This window comes from Podarcis tiliguerta (genome assembly GCF_965153285.1).
Source record: "Podarcis tiliguerta genome assembly, chromosome: 3".
In the NCBI taxonomy this organism is placed as follows: Eukaryota; Metazoa; Chordata; class Lepidosauria; order Squamata; family Lacertidae; genus Podarcis; species Podarcis tiliguerta.
In genome coordinates this window covers 2,315,531-2,336,641 of record NC_139536.1, presented here as the reverse complement: position 1 = coordinate 2,336,641, position 21,111 = coordinate 2,315,531, and the positions used below count along the sequence as shown (strand labels likewise).

Sequence of the window (21,111 nt, the reverse complement as noted above, 5' to 3'; positions counted from 1 at the left end):
ATTTGCTGCTGAAATGGAACACACAGGATGAGGAAGTGAAATCGGCTATGATTAAATGGGCTCAAGACGTTGGCCATAACATAATGTTTGCTGACTGGGAAAGGTTGTGGACCACTGAAATAAAGTTTACGGCATGTAATGCCTTAAGAGAGAACATAATGAAAATGATATATAGGTGGTACATGACACCAGTCAAGCTTGCAAACATGTATCATATGCCTGATAACAAATGCTGGAAATGTAAAGAAGCAGAAGGTACCTTTTTTCACCTTTGGTGGACATGCCCAAGGATTAAGGTTTTCTGGGAAATGATTTATAATGAATTGAAAAAAATACTTAAATACACATTTAGAAAGACCCCAGAAGCCTTTCTCCTGGGTATGGTAAACCAACAGGTTCAAGTGAAGGACAGAACTTTTTTTATGTACGCTACAACAGCAGCAAGAATACTTATCGCGCAATATTGGAAGACGCAAGATCTACCCACGCTGGAAGAATGGCAAATGAAGCTCATCGACTATATGGAACTTGCAGAAATGACCGGCAGAATCAGAGACCAGGGAGAAGAGATGGTGAAGGAAGACTGGAGGAAATTTAAAGACTATCTACAGAAGCATTATAAAATTACGAACGTTTGAGGTTATCAGATTGAATGCAAAAGAATGTTATTATAAAAATGACAATGTTAAAGAAAGTATATTTAACAAGACATAGGGAAATGTAAGGATAAATAAGACAATAATATTAATCTGAACCAAAGATACGCCAGAGGGAAAGAGTTTACTACCAGAATATAAGACCTAGAATACAGAGGGGGAAGGCATGGGGAAGTCGCAGACCCAAGTTAATGCTGAAGAATACAATGATACAATATTTGTTTTTAACTCTTTTATTCTTACTGTTTTCATTTTTCTTTTTGTTTTTGTATAATGTATGTATTGTTTCTCTTTTGCTTTTTTCCTTTTGATGTGTTTGTCGATTTGTTCTTTTTTTGTTTATTGAATGTGGAAAATAAAATATTATTAAAAAAAAAAAAAAAACACTGGCTGAGCAGCCATTCAGCATGGGACCAGAGTCCCGGCAGCAAGCCCTCCCCCCCCCCCATTTTTGCATGCTATTTTCACCCATATGGATACATATTACACCACTTAATGCATTTTGGTGCACATTACTTGATTGAACTGCCTTGTGGAATTCATGGAAGGAGAACACTTGGAAGGACAGCTCTGTTCCAAATCATGCATAGTTGCAGAAAGTACATGCAGCTGAGGTACAAAACATTTTTTGGGGAAATTGTCCAGCCCTGATGGAGGTCTTCTCATGTAGTCCATGCCCAAGAGCCAGGTAATCTCCCAACACCACACCTGCTTGGGGCCCAACTAGAAGTTCCTGTGGCCTCACCCAGCTGCAGGGCTCTTCTCAGGATCAGACCTGAGAATCTTAGGGAAACATTTCCGCTTGGGCTTCCTCACCACCCTCTCCAACTCAACAGGTTGTCCCCAACTTCACCAACTGAGTTCTGCATCCTCTCCTCTCCCTGGGCACCACCAAGATCTGGAGGCTATTATCCCACATTGCCTAATACCTTGGAATAGATTTTGAGGATGCAATGGGGTGGGGTCTGCAGGGGACAAGAGCTGGGATTCCCATCCACAACTGGGCATCTGTGGCCTTGGATACAACCCCATCGGTCCAACAACACCAAATGATTCTGTTGCCCTTCCATGCTCTCCAGATCCATCTTTCCAAGGGAAAAGCAGCCTTTTCCCTGGACACTCTTTGCGTGGTGAGTTCTTGTCCCCCACCAGGGAGAAATAAAGACACAGGACACCAGAATTAAGGTTACATGGGCGAATTAGGCCACAACTTTATTGATTTCAGGAATGAGAGGCATTGGCTTAGGCATTGGTCCTATCAACTATCTGGCTCCAGCCCGTTTGCTGAAGACTGGGAAGGGTTAACACCATAAAGGGGGTGTCCTGCTGAGGCACGTCAACTAGGAGCTCCCCCGGGTCACCGCTCATGGGCGTGCCTTAGGCCCACAACTCCATAGGCTTCGGACAGGGCCACGCCCCCCGGAGTCCTTTATCGGACCACCCTTCGCTCTTTGGGGGGAGGTGATGGCGTTTCCCCCCCCCCACACACACATCCTCTTGACCCCTCCTTACCAATGGCTAACCACCAATGCCGAGGAGTTGTGACGAGTTGCTATGATGTAGGCGAAAAACCAAATGGCTAACATTGCCAATTGAGAAAAAATCCTACCATGCAAATTCAGAAGCCTACCTAAAGGGAGAGAGGGTGGGAAAACGTGATGGCTGGCCAGCAGAAGAGGGCGAGCCCTGGCCGCACCAGCCCTAAATAGGACCGGCCACGCTCCCTCCCCCCAGCCACCCGATTGGCTGGCTGGGTGGACGACGCGGCCGGGATTCCCCGTTCTCGTGGGAAGAAAGGGGAGAAGTATCAGTGCCAGTCGTGAGCTGTTGGTCTGGGCTGTGCCTGTAACATTGAGCAGGCAGTTGCTGGTCTTTTGCAATCTCCACAGAGATGGGCCCCAGGAGATATCTTCAGCATCCTTTCCCAAGAGCCTGAAGTTCAAACACAGCAGGCAAGGTGGGGAACCTGTGGTCACAGGGCTAAGTCCCATTTCCCCACTTGGTCTTGCTTCAAGTTAACGGACAAGCGTTGCTCCATCGGATGCCCACAGGCAGCAAAGTTGGGTGAAGCAACTGCCAGATTCAGCCCAGTGAACCTGGGAATGAGCCCAGATCAGAAGGTGATATTGGGGGACAGAGGGTGGGAGTGGGGAGCAGCAATGCCACAGAGATCCCTTTCCATGCAAACAGATTCAGGGATGGAGAAAAGGGGCAAAAAACACATTTCAGGTTCCTTGAAAATATTGTTATGCAGCAGCCAAATCTCTGAGTTGGGGGGAAATGCACGCATTTCTGTGCTTGCCCAGAGTTCGGTTTCCTTGGCATGAAGGTCAATGGAGGCTGTGCTGTCGTTTGGATATCTGGTGTTATCTACACATATAGACACCCTGAGCATAAAATGCTGGGCTTCAAAGCATTAACACCCCTCAAAAAAAATCCTCCTTCTCAGTCAGAGCTATGGATTCAGCACACAGCAAGCCCATCTCTGCGCCTCTAGCTTCCAACCTGCTTCCTGCAAAACTCTCAGACTTGCTCAGAACCTCTTTACCTCCAATGCCACCTCTCCCCATATGTACAGACCTGGATCCTGAGATCATCATCTTAGGCTCTCCTACAATCATGGGTAAATCATAAAATTGTAGAGTGAGGAGGGACCCTGAGGGTCATCCAGTTCAAGCCCCTTCAATGCAGGAAACTCAACTAAAGCAACCGTGACAGATGGCCATCCCACACCAGCTGCAGTGAAGGAAAGGCCATAAGCTCCTCCATAAATCCATATCCATAATCTTGAGATGTCCCTCCTTCCGCTTTCTGCTCTATTTTGGAGGCTGACCATTCCTTGCTGTTCCCTCTGCACTGTACTCAAGGGGCAGCTAGTGTTGGGACTGTCAGATATTTGTCTACTGCATCTCCCATTACTCCTGGCTGGTGGCCCTTCTGGCTTGCGGGGGGGGGGCATATTTAGCAGGCAGTTGGGGAAAATCTTTGGTGTTGCTGCTCCCCACTCCCACCCACTGTCCCCCAATATCACCTTCTGATCTGGGCTCATTCCCAAGTTCACTGTGCTGAATCTGGCAGTTGCTTCACCCTGTAGCACAGCACGGCCCTGTGAACCCTCTGTGCCCGATGCCTGCCTAGCAGTGATGGAGTCTAGAGTTGGGCTAGTGGGAATGGTTTTGTTCACCCCCTGCACCCAGGCCCTGGTCCCACCTGCAGAGCACCCACCCCCAGGGGAAATCAAAAGATGCCAAGCCACTGTGAGCAGAGAGCAAGACACAAACCAACAGATTCACTTTCTGAGTTGTTCAGCAGTGGAACGGAGCCCTTCAGAAGGTGCCTGATTCTCCTTTGCAGGGAGATTTTCAGCAGAGGTTGGATGGGGACCTGTCAGGGATGCTAAAGCTTTGATGCCTGCACTGCAGGGGTTGGACTATGTGATTCTTGGTATCCCTTCTGTGAACCTATGATTCTATGGTCTTTGGCTGGTCCTTGGCACATGAAGCTCAGAGCTTGCCACATCCATCCTGCAAACAACGGTTGGCATCCCACAAGATTTCATCAGTCCTCCAGCCACCTATATTTACGGGGACCTCTCCTTCCCCTGGCAATTGCTCTTCCACTTGTCTTCTGGTACCTCCAGGATTCCCACCAACCTCCAGCCATGAAGATCTTCTGCCTCCTCTCTGTGGCCGTCCTCTTCTTGATGCTGCTGGCTCCAGGTATGGCCTTCTTCTCAGATGCTTCTTCTCTGAGCAGCTTCTCAGGTCTTCTCTGTATTCAATTTAAACCTGCCTCTGAACATCACTTTCTGTGACTCCCAAAGAGGTGGGAACTGGCCCCTCTGTCTTCCTGGAGAATATCCCAAATGGGGCTTCAGGTGGACCCTGGGAGAAGAGGATTCTGGACTCGATTCCCCCCCCCCCTTTGGCCAGATCCACCAGCCAGTCTCTTCTCATTACCTCATTTATGTGATCCATGGAAGCTCTTGCTTTCAAATCTGTACTAATGTGCTTCAACACACTTAGCCTTGCAGTGAACAAAAGAACGGGCCAAGCTTCCTGGGCAAGGGGGCTTCTCTCTCCCAGTTTGCCAGTGGCCGCCCAGGGAAGCCAGTGACTCTGACGCAGCCTTCCCTACCACCTTGGCTCAGACCCTGTCCTGGAGGTGCAGGGAGGCAGCAGAAGGGACTGACTCTGTGCTCCAGCCCTGCATTCTTCCTGCACTAGCTTTCCCCAACCTGGTGCCCTCTGGGTGTCCAAGCCAGAAGGGCCGTTGTGGAAGGTGTAGAAGGACAGTCCTGTGAGACAGAGCCTTCAATGTCTTCTTTTTCTTCCTCCAGATTTCACCAGAGGCCACCATACTTGCAGTCACACATGTCGGCAGCAGAATGGGATACTGCAACGTCGTAGGTGTCGGCCACCCCTAACGCTACTATTTCATTGTCCTATGCGTCCCTTGGTGTGCTGCCGTAGAGGTGAGTTAAATCAAATCTTAGTTTTCCTCGAAAGTTTGTCAGCTATGTTTCAAGCATGTGACTCATCTCTCTGTTTCCCCCCCCCCACCCCATTTCTCTCTTAATCTTTACATCCACTGTTAGCTGGAACAATATTAGTGTGCACACTGGGGGTGACAACCCTTTCCCCTCCCCTTGCCGTCCCCATGAAAGCTCTCTGACCTCTCAGGCACAACTCCTCTTAATGCCTCCCTTGGCTGAAAGAACAGCTCTTCCTGGTGTGAGAGGGTGGGGGCTCAGTCGCTGACCCTCCTCAAATAGCAAAGGCAACCTGTGTGAAACATCCCTGTGAAGGTGGTTATTGAATCACAGAATTGTAGAGTTGGAAGGGAAAGAATTCAATGCACAGCAACACGATGATCTGCTCAAATGTGTCCTCTCCTGGGGTTGCTGTTCGCATAAAGAAGAAGAAGGAAAAAGAACCTCATTAGAAACAAAGTGTGTATGGCAGCCAAGCCCCACTCAAATTCCCCAAGTGCATACAAGAAATGCCCAGAGGTCTCTCCTACAATCATAGAATAGAAATGTAGCATTGGGAGGGACTGAAGGGGTCATCTAGTCCAACCCTCTGCAAAACAGACCCTCTGTGTGCAATTGGAACTCTGACAACAGTTGGAGTCACTGGTTTGGGTTTTCAGAGCCACCACCAACACCCGTTTTAACAGTGTTTCCTCTTCTCACAGGGTGGGGCGGGTAACTCTGCAGATCTCCGGCGCAAGACCTCTGGTGAAAGGAAGACCACCCTGCTCTCCTCTGATGTGCAGCTGCCTCGACTGCACCCCCATCTCTGCTGGGGAAGAAACCGCTTTGCTTGATGCTGCTGAAGGCGATGCTGGGATGGAGTCAAGAGGGAGCCGTCCTGTCTGCCTGTCTACTCAGGAGTAAGCCCCACTGGGGCCAGTGGGGTCTGACTCCTGAGTAAGTGGGCTCGGGATTGGAGCTTGGATTTGATTTGCCTGCAAAAATGCTTTAGCTTCTTCTTTTTAATAAATGCAAGCATTGGAAACCTTTGTGTTGGTTCATGGTGTGAAAACGTTTGCTGGGTTGAGGGGACCTTTTTGGTCAGACTCTGAGACCCTCTCTCTCTCTCTCTCTCTCTCTGCCAGTCTGTGGTGCCATCCAGGCTTTGTGGTTCTTTTCCAAACATGGCTTTGCACAAGAGCATTTCTCACATTGTAGGCCCCCACCTCTCCCAGGGGTCTCCCCTCCCCCTTTCTCTCTGTCTCCCCTCCAACTGACCTGCTTCCTTGGGCAGCTGCAAAGGGAAGGATGTTTCACAAACAGGAATTGAGCAGAGCTGGAAAAGTTAGGGGACATTCGCTGCAACATTTCTCCAATGAAAATAGGGACATTCTATTCAGTAGTAGTAGTAGTAGTAGTAGTAATAATAATAATAATAATAATAATAATAATAATAATAATTCTTATATCAAGTCAGTTCAACTTGAACAGCCTCTTTAAATCCAGGTCTGTCTCTGGAAGAGGGGGACACTTGGAGGGTTGGAGGGGCGTGGAGAAAAACAAGGGGGTGATGAAGGAGAAGGGGGGAGGGAGAGCATTGTGGAGAGGACCAGCCCAAGACATTTGAGCCCCTGAGGCAAATCACAAAATGCTGCTTTCCAGCCCCCACCCAGCCCCTACCCAGGGAAGAAGGGTTGAGTTGAAATCTACAATAGGGTCAAGGGAGAGCATATCAGCAACTCCTCCGAGTCACCAAGATGCATTTCTTCGAGGATGAAACTGATGCCCCTGTGGATCCTGCCACCCGAGGTGGGCTCTGCCCCTTGCCTCATGAGTGGGCTGGCCCACCTGTTGATCTCTGTCCTTCATGGCAGGGAAGGAAGAGACAGGGGGAGGATGGGAAGCTGAGCTGAGGGGAAGGAAGGCAATGGGCAGAAGGCAGCATGGACCACACAGCGAGGTTTTGCCCAGGCTTCTAGGCAAGGCATGCATACCCTCCCCCAACATTTCTCCAGTGAAAAGAGGGATGTCCTGTTCCATCATCATCATCATCATCATCATCATCATCATTACATTATTTATACTGGGTTGCTCCAGCATGTTGATCTCTGTCCTGTGTGGCAGGGAAGGAAGAGTTTGGATGCATGGAAAGGGATGTCTTTGGCATTGCTGCTCCCCAATCCCACCCTCTGTCCCCCCAATATCACCTTCTTATCTGGGCTCATTCCCAAATTCACTGTGATGAATCTGGAAGTTGCTTCACCCAACTTTTTTGCCTGTGGGCATCCGATGGAGCAACGCTTGTCCGTTAACTTGAAGCAAGACCAGGTGGGGAAATGGGACTTAGCCCTGTGACCACAGGTTCCACACCTTGCCTGCTGGGTTTGAACTTCAGGCTCTTGGGAAAGGATGCTGAAGACATCTCCTGGGGCCCATCTCTGTGGAGATTGCAAAAGACCAGCAACTGCCTTCTAAACATCACTGGGCAGGACACAGCACAGACCAACATCTCACAGCAAGCACCGATCTTTCTCTCACCTCCCCAAAATAAGATATAAAATATCTCTCTGTTGCCCCCTTCTTCCTGTTCCTGGGAGCCAATCTGGGGACTAACCTGCAGCTCCCCCCGCCCCACAAGCCAGAAGGGCCACCAGCCAGGAGTAATGGGAGATGCAGTCCACAAATATCTGACAGTCCCAGCACTAGCTGCCCCTTGAGTAAAGTGGGGAGGGAACATTGAGGAATGGTCAGCCCCCAGAATAGAGCATGAAGGGGAAGGGGAGACATCTCAAGATTCTGGATATGGATTTATGGAGGAACTTGTGGCCTTTCCTTCAATGGAGCTGGGGTGGGATGGCCATCTGTCACGGATGTTTAGTTGAGTTTCCAGCATTGAAGGGGCTTGAACTGGATGACCCTGAGGGTCCCTCCTCACTCTACAATTTTATGATTTATCCATGATTGTAGGAGGGTCTAAGATGATGATCTTGGGCTTCAGGTTGGTACATATGGCGAGAGGTGGCATTGGAGGTAAAGAGGTCCTGAGGCAGTTTGAGGATGGTAATCCCAGCTCTTGTCCCCTGCAGAACCCACCCATTGCATCCTCAAAATCCTTTCCATAGTATTGGGCAATGTGGGATAATAGACTCCAGCTTTTGGTGGTGCATAGGGAGAGGAGAGGATGCAGAACTCAGTTGGTGAAGTTGGGGACAACCTGTTGAGTTGGAGAGGGTGGTGAGCGAGCCCAAGCGGAAATGTTTCCATAAGATTCTCAGGTCTGATCCTGAGAAGAGCCCTGCAGCTGGGTGAGGCCAAAGGAATTTCTAGCTGGGCCCCCAAGCAGGTGTGGTGTTGGGAGGTTACCTGGCTCTTGGGCATGGACTGCATGAGAACACCTCCATCAGGGCTGGACTATTTCCCCCAAAAACGTTTTGCACCTCAGCTGCATGTCCTTTCTGCAACTATGCATGATTTGGAACAGAGCTGTCCTTCCAAGTGTTCTCCTTCCATGAATTCCACAAGGCAGTTCAATCAAGTAATGTGCACCAAAACGCATGAAGTAGTGTAATATGTATCCATATGGGTGAAAATAACATGCAAAAGGTGGGGGGAGGTTTCCTGCCAGGACTCTTGTCCCACGCTGAATGGCTGCCCAGCCAGTGTTGGAAGGGGGAAGTCACCTGCCAGGAGCAGCCGTGGCCAGGCAGGCTCCCTCCTTGGTGTGGGAAGGTGAGGAGGCAGCACAGCATGGCCCTGTGAACCCTCGGTGCCCCATGCCTACCCAGCAGCGATGGCGTCTAGAGTTGGGCTAGCGGGAAGTGTTTTGTTCACCCTCTGCGCCCAGGCCCTGGTCCCACCTGCAGAGCACCCACCCCCAGGGGAAATCAAAAGATGCCAGGCCACTGTGAGCAGAGGGCAAAACACAAACCAAGAGATTCACTTTCTGAGTTGTTCAACGGTGGAACAGAGCCCTTCAGAAGGTGCCGGATTCTCCTTTCACGAGGCTGGATTTTGAGCAGAGGTTGGATGGAGACCTGTCGGGGATGCAACAGCTGTGATGGGGTTGGACTTAAGAACCTATGATTCTGTGGTCCTTGGCTGGTCCTTGGCACATGCCCCTCAGAGCTTGCCACATCCATCCTGCAAACAACGGTTGGCATCCACAAGATTTCATCAGTCTTCCAGCCACCTATAAGTAGGGCGACCTCTCCTTCCCCAGGCAATTGCTCTTCCACTTGTCTTCTGGTACCTCCGGGATTCCCACCAACCTCCAACCATGAGGATCTTCTGCCTCCTCTCTGTTGCCGTCCTCTTCTTGATGCTGCTGGCTCCAGGTATGGCCTTCTTCTCAGATGCTTCTTCTCCGAGCAGCTCCACAGCTCTCAGCTTTATTCTCAGCCACTTGTTGTGACTCCCAACGAGGTGGGATCTTGCCCATCTGTCTTCCTGGAGAATATCCCAAATGGGGCTTTAGGTGGACCCTGGGAGAAGAGGATGCTGGACTCGATGGGCCCCCTTTGGCCAGATCCACCAGCCAGTCTCTTCTTATTACCTCATTTATATGATCCACGGAACCTCTTGCTTTCAAATCTGTAATAATGCGCTTCAACACACTTAGCCTTGCAGTGAACAAAAGAACGGGCCAGTTTCCTGGGCAAGGGGGCTTCTCTCTCCCAGTTTACCAGTGGCCGCCCAGGGAAGCCAGTGACTCTGACGCAGCCTTCCCTACCACCTTGGCTCAGACCCTGTCCTGGAGGTGCAGGGAGGCAGCAGAAGGGACTGACTCTGCTCCAGCCCTGCATTCCTCCTGCACCAGATTTCCCCAACCTGGTGCCCTCCGGGTGTCCAAGCCAGAGGGGCTGTTGTGGAAGAAGTTGTGGAAGCTGTAGAAGGTCAGTCCTGTGAGACAGAGCCTTCAATGTCTTCTTTTTTCCCCTCCAGATTTCACCGGAGGCCAACCTTCTTGCACTCAGAAATGTCGACAGCAGAATGGGATACTGCAAAATCGTGGGTGTCGGCCACCCCGAAGGCAACTTTTTAGGTGTCATCGCTGGGTGTGTTGCCGTTAAGGTGAGTTAAATCAAATCTTAGTTTTCCTTCAAAAAAGTTTTAGCGGTGTATCATGACCCCAAATGCATGTGACTCATCTCTCTGCCCCCCCCCCCACTCCACTTCTCTCTTAATCTTTACATCCACTGTGAGGGGGAACAATATTAGTGTGCAAACTGGGGGGAGACATCCCTTTCCTCTCCCCTTGCTGCCCCCATGAAAGCTCTCTGGCCCCTCAGCCACAACTCCCAGTACCCTCCATTGACTCAAAGAACAGCTCTTCCTGGTATGAGAGGGTGGGGGCTCAGTCACTGACCCTCCTCAAATAGCAAAAGCAACCTGTGTGAAACGTCCCTGTGAAGGTGTTTATTGAATCACAGAATTGCAGAGTTGGAAGGGAAAGAGTTCAATGCACAGCAACACAATGATCTCCTCAAATGTGTCCTCTCCTGAGGCTGCTATTCATAAAAAGCAGAAGAAGGAAAAAGAACCTCATTAGAAAAAAAAGTGTGTATGGTAGCCAAGCCCCACTCAGATTCCCCCAAGTGCAGACAGGAAATGCCCAGAGATCTCTCCTACTATCATAGAATAGAAATGTAGCATTGGGAGGAACCAAGGCCATCTAGTCCAACCCTCTGCATGCAATTTGAACTCTGACAACAGCAGCTCTTCTGCCTCCCAATTGAAGTCACTGGTCGGGGTTTTCAGAACCACCACCAACACCCATTTTAACAGTGTCTCCTCTTCTCACAGGGGGCGAGTAACTCTGCAGATCTCCGGTGCAAGACCTCTGGTGAAAGGAAGACCACCCTGCTCTCCTCTGATGTGCAGCTGCCTCGACTGCACCCCCATCTCTGCTGGGGAAGAAACCGCTGTGCTTGATGCTGCTGAAGGCGATGCTGGGAAGGAGTCAAGAGGGAGCCGTCCTGTCTGCCTGTTTACTCATGAGTAAGCCACACTGTGGCCAGTGGGGCCTGACTCCTTAGTAAATGGGCTCGGGATTGGAGCTAGGATTTGGTTTGCCTGCGAAAATGCTTTAGCTTCTTTTTAATAAATACAAGCATTGGAAAACTTTGTGTTGGTTCATGGTGTGAAAACGTGTGCTGGGTTGAGGGGACCTTTTTGGTCAGGCTCTCAGGCCCCCCCCCCTCTCTCTCTCTCTCTCTGCCAGTCAGTGGTGCCATCCAGGCTTTGTGGTTCTTTTCCAAACATGGCTTTGCACAAGGGAATTTCTCACATTGTAGGCCCCCACCTCTCCCAGGGGTCTCCCTGCCCCTTTCTCTGTCTCTCTCCTCCAACTGACCTGCTTCCTTGGGCAGCTGCACAGGGAAGGGTGTTTCACAAACAGGAATAGATCAGAGCGTATTATTATTATTATTATTATTATTATTATTATTATTATTTTACTTTCCCCTCACCCATCTGGCTGGGTTTCTCCAGCCGTTCTGGGTGGCCCCCAACAGAATATTAAAAACACGATAAAAGATCAAACATTAAAAATTCCCTAAACAGGACTGACTTCAGATGTCTTCTAAAAATCAAATACAGTGGTATTTGCTTGGCAGGGGGTTGGACTCGATGACCCTTGTGGTCTCTTCCAACTCTATGATTCTATGATTCTATGGTTTCACTCGTTGAAGCAATCTGTCCACGTCCTCAGAGGTAACAGATTGGAATTGATCCCATGCAACTTGACTAGACAGGACTCTAGCAGTCTCCCGCCCCAGTCCTGCACCCACGGAAAAGTCTACCTCCTTCCTAATCTGAGCAATTTTATCTGCAAAAAAAACTTATCTTGGGGGCCTTATCAGGCCCTGATGGCACAGGTGGCTCTGTTAAACTGTGGACCACCTGAATGAGTCTCCTACTGCTGTTATCTGCAGATGCAGTAGAGGCGGTGAAGAAGGTCCTCTTCGCTGTTGCTATTGCCACTTGGTAGGCCCAATGTTGAGCTCTCACCTGTGTCCGGTCAGATTCAGAATGAGTTTTCTTCCACCAGTGCTCTAGCCATCTCAGCGATTGTTTCATCATCCTCAGCTCTGGGGGAAACCCATGGGCTCTCCAGGCTCCATGTGATCGAAGAGGGCCCTATGGAGCCAGACAGCCCTCAATAGCCCTGGTTAACTCCACATTCCAGCGGGATAAGGCGATCAACATGGGATAAAACATTCCCTACCACTCTCTGGAAACCAGTTGGATCTAGTACGTGGTGGGGGCAGACCATCCGAATCGGTCCAACCTCCCTGCAGAGGGGAAGGGTCGCATAGAAGTCCAATCTGACCATGGCACTTCTTTTGTTTTGCTTTTGTTTTGTGTCAGATCACCCACATCCAGAGAGGTGAACAGCAGGTCTAAAAGCATTTCCCTGACTGTGAGTTGACAGTCCCATGGAGGGACAGCCCCATGGAGGCTATGCTTTCCACAAAGTCCCAAACAGCCCCTTGTAAGGTTGTGTCATCATGGATGTTAAAATCCCCTAGGACCACCAAACTAGGTGTCACCAGGAGAACATCCGCCACGACCTGAAGCAGCTCAGGCAGGGAATCCTTGGTGCAGCGGGGAGGTCGGTACACCAATAAGAATCCTGTACTGCCCCTATTGCCCAACTTCCAGAACATGCACTCAGAAAACTGGGTCTTCCCAATAGGATGCCTGGTGCAAGCTAATGACTTCCTAAAAAACACTGCAGGGATAGTCTTCAAGCAACGACTAAACCTACCTTCTCAGTAATGACATGGTCTGGTCTTAGGGTAACTCCTCCTCCTACCTGTGATCACAGAGATCGGGTGCCACAGTGCATTGAACCCCACCCCACCCCGTGGAACGTTCCCCAGCCATTCTGTTGTCTGGGGCCCACACCCAGGCAGCCCTGACACTGCTTCATTTTAATATTGCTGGCTGACACTTGGAAGGACAGCTCTGTTCCAAATCATGCATAGTTGCAGAAAGTACATGCAGCTGAGGCACAAAACATTTTTTGGGGAAACAGTCCAGCCCTGATGGAGGTGCTCTCACGCAGTCTATGCCCAAGAGCCAGGTAATCTCCCAACACCACACCTGCTTGGGGACCCAACTAGAAGGGCCTTTGGCCTCACCCAGCTGCAGGTCTCTTCTCAGGATCAGTCCTGAGAATCTTATGGAAACATTTCCGCTTGGGCTTCCTCACCACCCTCTCCAACTCAACAGGTTGTCCCCAACTTCACCAACTGAGTTCTGCATCCTCTCCTCTCCCTAGGCACCACCAAAATCTGGAGGCTATTATCCCACATTGCCCAATACTTTGGAAAGGATTTTGAGGATGCAATGGGTCTGCAGGGGACAAGAGCTGGGATTACCATCCACAAGTGGAAGTCTGTGACCTTGGATACAACCCCCTCGGTCCAGCACCAAATGATTCTGTTGCCCTTCCATGTGTGGGAATGTTCAGGGGTGCAGGAGAGGATATATTGTGAGATTATATCCTAATCCAACTTGTGCTAACAAGTTCCCAAAACAGCAGCAGAGTTTATAACATTCCCCCTTTTAAGTTCGCAACGGTAACGTCTGCACAGGTTCGCTAGAACCTCTATAATAATTACTCTGGTAATTTCCCCTTTGTTCCCTCTTAAAATACAAGACACGACACAGTCTTTATAAAAGTATGAAAGAGTTTACTCAAGTTCTGTTCGCAATATGATCCCAGAAGGCAGACAGCTTAAAAAGGTTACATACATTCAGAATCTATCTTATACGAAGATAGTCCTTATCTCCTCTCTTGGCTGGGAGCCAAGAGAGCATCATTAGATGTTTCCTCATCGAAGGAAGATGGCAGAGAGAGAGAGTGGCTGCCTGCCCTGTGCTTTTATCATTTACCTGCACAGGTGAGGCCACACCCACCTCTGGTCACATGCGGAGGAAGTCCGTCCCCAGGAAGTTTACCTGCTTGCTGGACAGACATCCCTCCCATGTTCTAACATGTACACTCTAGGAATGTTGTCATTGACTGCTCCTGTGTTTACATCCTACACCATGCTCTCCAGATCCATCTTTCCAAGGGAAAAGCAGCCTTGACCTTCTCTTTTCCTGGACACTCTTTGTGCACTGCCCTGCTGTCTATTTGCGTGTGTTGTGCTGCTTTTATGGTATTTGTGTTGCTTTCTGGGTGCTTTGTTTCAACAGTTCTGGCTGACACTGGTTTAAAATTCTGTGCATTGTTGTAAATATATGGGGAAATTACAAAAAGTGGGCACCCAAAGTGAGGGCAAGGCTTTTCTATGTAATTTTGGAGAAAGGGGAGAAGTATCAGTGCCAGTCGCGAGGTCCTGGTCTGGGCTGTGCTTGTAACATTTAGCAGGCAGTTGCTGGTCTTTTGCAATCTCCACAGAGATGGGCCCCATGAGATGTCTTCAGCATCCTTTCCCAAGAGCCTGAAGTTCAAACCCAGCAGGCAAGGTGGGGAACCTGTGGTCACAGGGCTAGGTCCCATTTCCCCACCTGGTCTTGCTTCAAGTTAACGGACAAGCGTTGCTCCATCGGATGCCCACAGGCAGCAAAGTTGGGTGAAGCAACTGCCAGATTCAGCCCAGTGAACTTGGGAATGAGCCCAGATCAGAAGGCGATATTGGGGGACAGTGCATGGAATTGGGGAGCAGCACGGTCAAAGACATTCCTTTCCATTCAAACAGATTCAGGGATGGAGCAGGAGAAAAAGAAGGATGATTTGTGGGATGTTAATGCTGTGACCCCATCCATTTTATGCCCAGGCTCTCTCTATATGTTAAAAACAAACCCATAACTCCTAAAGGCACCAAAGTCTCCGTTCACCTTCAAGGAAACTGAATGCTGGGCAAATACTGAAACTCCTGGGTTTTCTCAATGCTGAGCAATTTGGGTGCTTTGTAACAATATTTTCAAGGAATCCTAAAATGTGTTATTTGCCCCTTTTCTCCAGCTCCATCTCTTAGCCCTGTGACTGCAGGTTCCCCACCTTGACTGCTGGGTTTGCCCTTACTGTGGAGATTGCAAAAGAGAAGCCAGAAACATCCTTTTCTCTGCAGCTGCCCAAGGAAGGAGGACAGTTGGAGGGGAGACACAGAGAAAGGGGCAGGGAGACCCCAGGGAGAGGTGGGGGCCTACAATGTGAGAAATGCCCTTGTGCAAAGCCATGTTTGGAAAAGAACCACAAAGCCTGGATGGCACCACTGACTGGCATAGAGAGAGAGGGAGAGAGGGAGAGAGAGAGAGAGTCTGAGAGCCTGACTAAAATAAATACCCTCAACCCAGCAAACGTTTTCACAACATGAACCAACACAAAGGTTTCCAATGCTTGCATTTATTAAAAAGAAGAAGCTAAAGTATTTTTGTAGGCAAACCAAATCCAAGCTCCAATCCCGAACCCATATACTAAGGAGTAAGTGCCCACTGGCCCCAGTGGGGCTTACCCATGAGTAGACAGGCAGACAGGATGGCTCCCTCTTGACTCCTTCCCAGCATCGCCTTCAGCAGCATCAAGCAAAGCAGTTTCTTCCCCAGCAGAGATGGGGGTGCAGTCGAGGCAGCTGCACATCAGAGGAGAGCAGGGTGGTCTTCCTTTCACCAGAGGTCTTGCACCGGAGATCTGCAGAATTATCTGATTGTGAGATGAAACATGGTGAAAATGGATGTTGGTGGTGGTACTGAAAACCCAGACCAGTGACTCCAACTGGGAGGCAGAAGAGCTGCTGTTGTCAGAGTTCAAACTGCACACAGAGGGTCTGTTTTGCAGAGGGTTGGACTAGATGACCTCTTCAGTCTCTCCCAATGCTACATTTCTATTCTATGATAGTAGGAGACACCTCTGGCCATTTCTTGTATGCACTTGGGGGGAGTTGAGCAGGGCTTGGCTGCCATACACACTTTTTTTCTACTGTGGTTCTTTTTCCTTCTTCTTTATGTGAACAGCAACCCACATTTGAGCAGATCATTGTGTTGCTGCATGTTGGTGTGCATTTAACCCTTTCCTACACAGCCTCGGTCCAGTATATCTGAAGGAGCGTCTCCAACCCCATCGTTCTTCTCCGACACTGAGGTCCATCCAGTGCTGAGGGCCTTCTGGTGGTTCCCTCACTGCGAGAAGGCAAGTTACAGGGAACCGGGCAGAGGGCCTTCTCGATGGTGGCACCCCCCCTGTGGAACGCCCTCCCACCAGATGTCAAAGAGAACAACAACTACTAGAATAACTACTAGAAGACATCTGAAGGCAGCCCTGTTTAGGGAAGCTTTTAATGTTTGATGTATTACAGGAATTTAATATTTTTTGGGAAGCCGCCCAGAGTGGCTGGGGAAACCCAGCCAGATGGGCGGGGTATAAATAATAAAATTATTACTTTTTTATTATTTCCCTTCCAACTCTGCAATTCTGTGATTCAATAACCACCTTCACAGGGATGTTTCACACAGGTTGCCTTTGCTATTTGAGGAGGGTCAGCGACTGAGCCCCCACCCTCTCACACCAGGAAGAGCTGTTCTTTCAGCCAATGGAGGCATTAAGGGGAGTTGTGGCTGAGGGGTCAGAGAGCTTTCATGGGGGCAGCAAGGGGAGAAGAAAGGGTTGTCACCCCCAGTGTGCACACTAATATTGTTCCAAATCACAGTGGATGTAAAGATTAAGAGAGAAGTGGAGGGGGGGGGGACAGAGTGATGAGTCTCATGCATTTGGGGTCATGATACACTGCTGACAAATTTTCGAGGAAAACTAAGATTTGATTTAACTCACCTTAATGGCAACACGCCCAGAGACCACAACGAAAGCGTGGCCTTAGGGGTGGCCGGCACCTAGGAATTTGCAGCATCCCATTCTGCTGCTGACATCTCTGAAAGCAAATAAGTTGGCCTCTGGTGAAATCTGGAGGAGGAAAAAGAGGACTGTGAAGGCTGTGCCTCACAGGACTGATCTCCTACACCTTCCACAACTTCTTCCACAATGGCCCTGCTGGCTTGGACACCCGGAGGGCACCAGGTTGGGGAAAGCTGGTGCAGGAAGAATGCAGGGCTGGAGCACAGAGTCAGTCCCTTCTGCTGCCTCCCTGGACCTTCAGGACGGGATCTGAACCAAGGTGGTAGGGAAGGCTGTGACAGAGTCACTGGCTTCCCTGGGTGACCACTGGCAAACTGGGAGAGAGAGGCGCCCTTGCCCAGGAAACTGGCCCATTCTTTTGTCCACCGCAAAGCTGAGTTTACTGAAGCGCATTATTGCAGATTTGAAAGCAAGAGCTTCCGTGGATCATATAAATGAGGTAATGAGAAGAGACTGGCTGGTGGATCTGGCCAAAGGGGGCCTATCGAGTCCAGCATCCTCTACTCCCAGGGTCCACCTGAAGTCCCATTTGGGATATTCTCCAGGAGGACAGAGGGGTAAGATCCCACCTCTTTGGGAGTCACTGCAAGTGGTGCTCAAAGGCAAGTTTAAATTGAATACAGCGGAGAGCTGTGAAGCTGCTCAGAGAAGAAGCATGTGAGAAGAAGGCCATACCTGGAGCCAGCAGCATCAAGAAGAGGACGGCCACAGAGAGGAGGCAGAAGATCTTCATGGCTGGAGGTTGGTGGGAATCATGGAGGTACCAGAAGCCAAGTGGAAGTGCAATTGACTGGGGAAGGAAAGCTCCCCCTACTTATAGGTGGATGGAGGACTGATGAAAACTTGTGGGATGCCAACCGTTGTTTGCAGGATGGATGTGGCAAGCCCTGAAGGGCATGTGCCAAGCACCAGGCAAAGACCACAGAATCATAGGTTCACAGAAGGGACACCAAGGATCATCAAGTCCAACCCCTGCAATGCTGGCATCACAGCTATAGCATCTCTGACAGGTGCCCATCCAACCTCCGGCAAAGGAGAATCCAGCACCTTCTGAAGGGCTCCATTCCACCGTTGAACAACTCAGAAAGTGAATCTGTTGGTTTGTGTTTTGCTCTCTGCTCACAGTGGCCTGGCATCTTTTGAGTTCCCTTGGGGGGGGGGGTGCTCTGCAGGTGGGACCAGGGCCTGGAGGCAGAGGGTGAACAAAACACTTCCCGCTAGCCCAACTCTAGACCCCATCACTGCTAGGCAGGCATGGGGCACCGAGGGTCGTGCTGTGCTCCGAGGGGGGAGCCTGCCTGGCCACGGCTGCTCCTAGCAGGAGACCCCCCCCCCACCAACACTGGCTGAGCAGCCATTCAGCATGGGACCAGAGTCCCGGCAGCAAGCCCTCCCCCCCCATTTTTGCATGCTATTTTCACCCATATGGATACATATTACACCACTTAATGCATTTTGGTGCACATTACTTGATTGAACTGCCTTGTGGAATTAATGGAAGGAGAACACTTGGAAGGACAGCTCTGTTCCAAATCATGCATAGTTGCAGAAAGTACATGCAGCTGAGGTACAAAACATTTTTTGGGGAAATTGTCCAGCCCTGATGGAGGTCTTCTCATGCAGTCCATGCCCAAGAGCCAGGTAATCTCCCAACACCACACCTGCTTGGGGCCCAACTAGAAGTTCCTTTGGCCTCACCCAGCTGCAGGGCTCTTCTCAGGATCAGACCTGAGAATCTTAGGGAAACATTTCTGCTTGGGCTTCCTCACCACCCTCTCCAACTCAAAAGGTTGTCCCCAACTTCACCAACTGAGTTCTGCATCCTCTCCTCTCCCTAGGCACCACCAAGATCTGGAGGCTATTATCCCACATTGCCTAATACCTTGGAATAGATTTTGAGGATGCAATGGGGTGGGGTCTGCAGGGGACAAGAGCTGAGATTCCCATCCACAACTGGGCATCTGTGGCCTTGGATACAACCCCATCGGTCCAACAACACCAAATGATTCTGTTGCCCTTCCATGCTCTCCAGATCCATCTTTCCAAGGGAAAAGCAGCCTTGACCTTCTCTTTTCCCTGGACACTCTTTGCGTGGCGAGTTCTTGTCCCCCACCAGGGAGAAATAAAGACACAGGACACCAGAATTAAGGTTACATGGGCGAATTAGGCCACAACTTTATTGATTTCAGGAATGAGAGGCATTGGGTTAGGCATTGGTCCTATCAACTATCTGGCTCCAGCCCGTTTGCTGAAGACCGGGAAGGGTTAACATCATAAAGGGGGTGTCCTGCTGAGGCACGTCAACTAGGAGCTCCCCCGGGTCACCACTCATGGGCGTGCCTTAGGCCCACAACTCCATAGGCTTCAGACAGGGCCACGCCCCCGGAGTCCTTTATCGGACCACCCTTCGCTCTTTGGGGGGAGGTGATGGTGTTTCCCCCCACACACACACATCCTCTTGACCCCTCCTTACCAATGGCTAACCGCCAATGCCGAGGAGTTGTGACGAGTTGCTATGATGTAGGCGAAAAACCAAATGGCTAACATTGCCAATTGAGAAAAAATCCTACCATGCCCCTTGCGGCGACAGACCGAAGTCCATAGCAAATTCAGAAGCCTACCTAAAGGGAGAGAGGGTGGGAAAACGTGATGGCTGGCCAGCAGAAGAGGGCGAGCCCTGGCCGCACCAGCCCTAAATAGGGCCAGCCACGCTCCCTCCCCCCAGACACCCGATTGGCTGGCTGGGTGGACGACGCGGCCGGGATTCCCCGTTCTCGTGGGAAGAAAGGGGAGAAGTATCAGTGCCAGTCGTGAGCTGTTGGTCTGGGCTGTGCCTGTAACACTTACAAGGCAGTTGCTGGTCTTTTGCAATCTCCACAGAGATGGGCCCCAGGAGATGTCTTCAGCATCCTTTCCCAAGAGCCTGAAGTTCAAACACAGCAGGCAAGGTGGGGAACCTGTGGTCACAGGGCTAAGTCCCATTTCCCCACTTGGTCTTGCTTCAAGTTAACGGACAAGCGTTGCTCCATCGGATGCCCACAGGCAGCAAAGTTGGGTGAAGCAACTGCCAGATTCAGCCCAGTGAACCTGGGAATGAGCCCAGATCAGAAGGTGATATTGGGGGACAGAGGGTGGGAGTGGGGAGCAGCAATGCCACAGAGATCCCTTTCCATGCAAACAGATTCAGGGATGGAGAAAAGGGGCAAAAAACACATTTCAGGTTCCTTGAAAATATTGTTATGCAGCAGCCAAATCTCTGAGTTGGGGGGAAATGCACGCATTTCTGTGCTTGCCCAGAGTTCGGTTTCCTTGGCATGAAGGTCAATGGAGGCTGTGCTGTCGTTTGGATATCTGGTGTTATCTACACATATAGACACCCTGAGCATAAAATGCTGGGCTTCAAAGCATTAACACCCCTCAAAAAAAATCCTCCTTCTCAGTCAGAGCTATGGATTCAGCACACAGCAAGCCCATCTCTGCGCCTCTAGCTTCCAACCTGCTTCCTGCAAAACTCTCAGACTGGCTCAGAACCTCTTTACCTCCAATGCCACCTCTCCCCATATGTACAGACCTGGATCCTGAGATCATCATCTTAGGCTCTCCTACAATCATGGGTAAATCATAAAATTGTAGAGTGAGGAGGGACCCTGAGGGTCATCCAGTTCAAGCCCCTTCAATGCAGGAAACTCAACTAAAGCAACCGTGACAGATGGCCATCCCACACCAGCTGCAGTGAAGGAAAGGCCACAAGCTCCTCCATAAATCCATATCCAGAATCTTGAGATGTCTCTCCTTCTCCTTCATGCTCTATTTTGGAGGCTGACCATTCCTTGCTGTTCCCTCTGCACTTTACTTGAGGGGCAGCTAGTGCTGGGAGTGTCAGATATTTGTGTACTGCATCTCCCATTACTCCTGGCTGGTGGCCCTTCTGGCTTGCGGGGGGGGGGGGGGATATTTAGCAGGCAGTTGGGGAATGTCTTTGGTGTTGCTGCTCCCCACTCCCACCCACTGTCCCCCAATATCGCCTTCTGATCTGGGCTCATTCCCAAGTTCACTGTGCTGAATCTGGCAGTTGCTTCACCCTGTAGCACAGCACGGCCCTGCGAACCCTCAGTGCC

General features: G+C 50.2%; 1 long non-coding RNA gene across 1 annotated transcript in view; it reads right to left on the bottom strand.

Annotated features, from left to right (window-relative positions):
* Positions 1–15,528: 15,528 nt before the first annotated feature.
* Positions 15,529–21,111, bottom strand: part of LOC310674016 — a 32,705-nt gene continuing 27,122 nt past the window's right edge. The window contains exon 3 of the long non-coding RNA XR_014509316.1: positions 15,529–15,787. This is a non-coding gene — a long non-coding RNA (uncharacterized lncRNA). The remainder of the gene's footprint in view (positions 15,788–21,111) is intronic.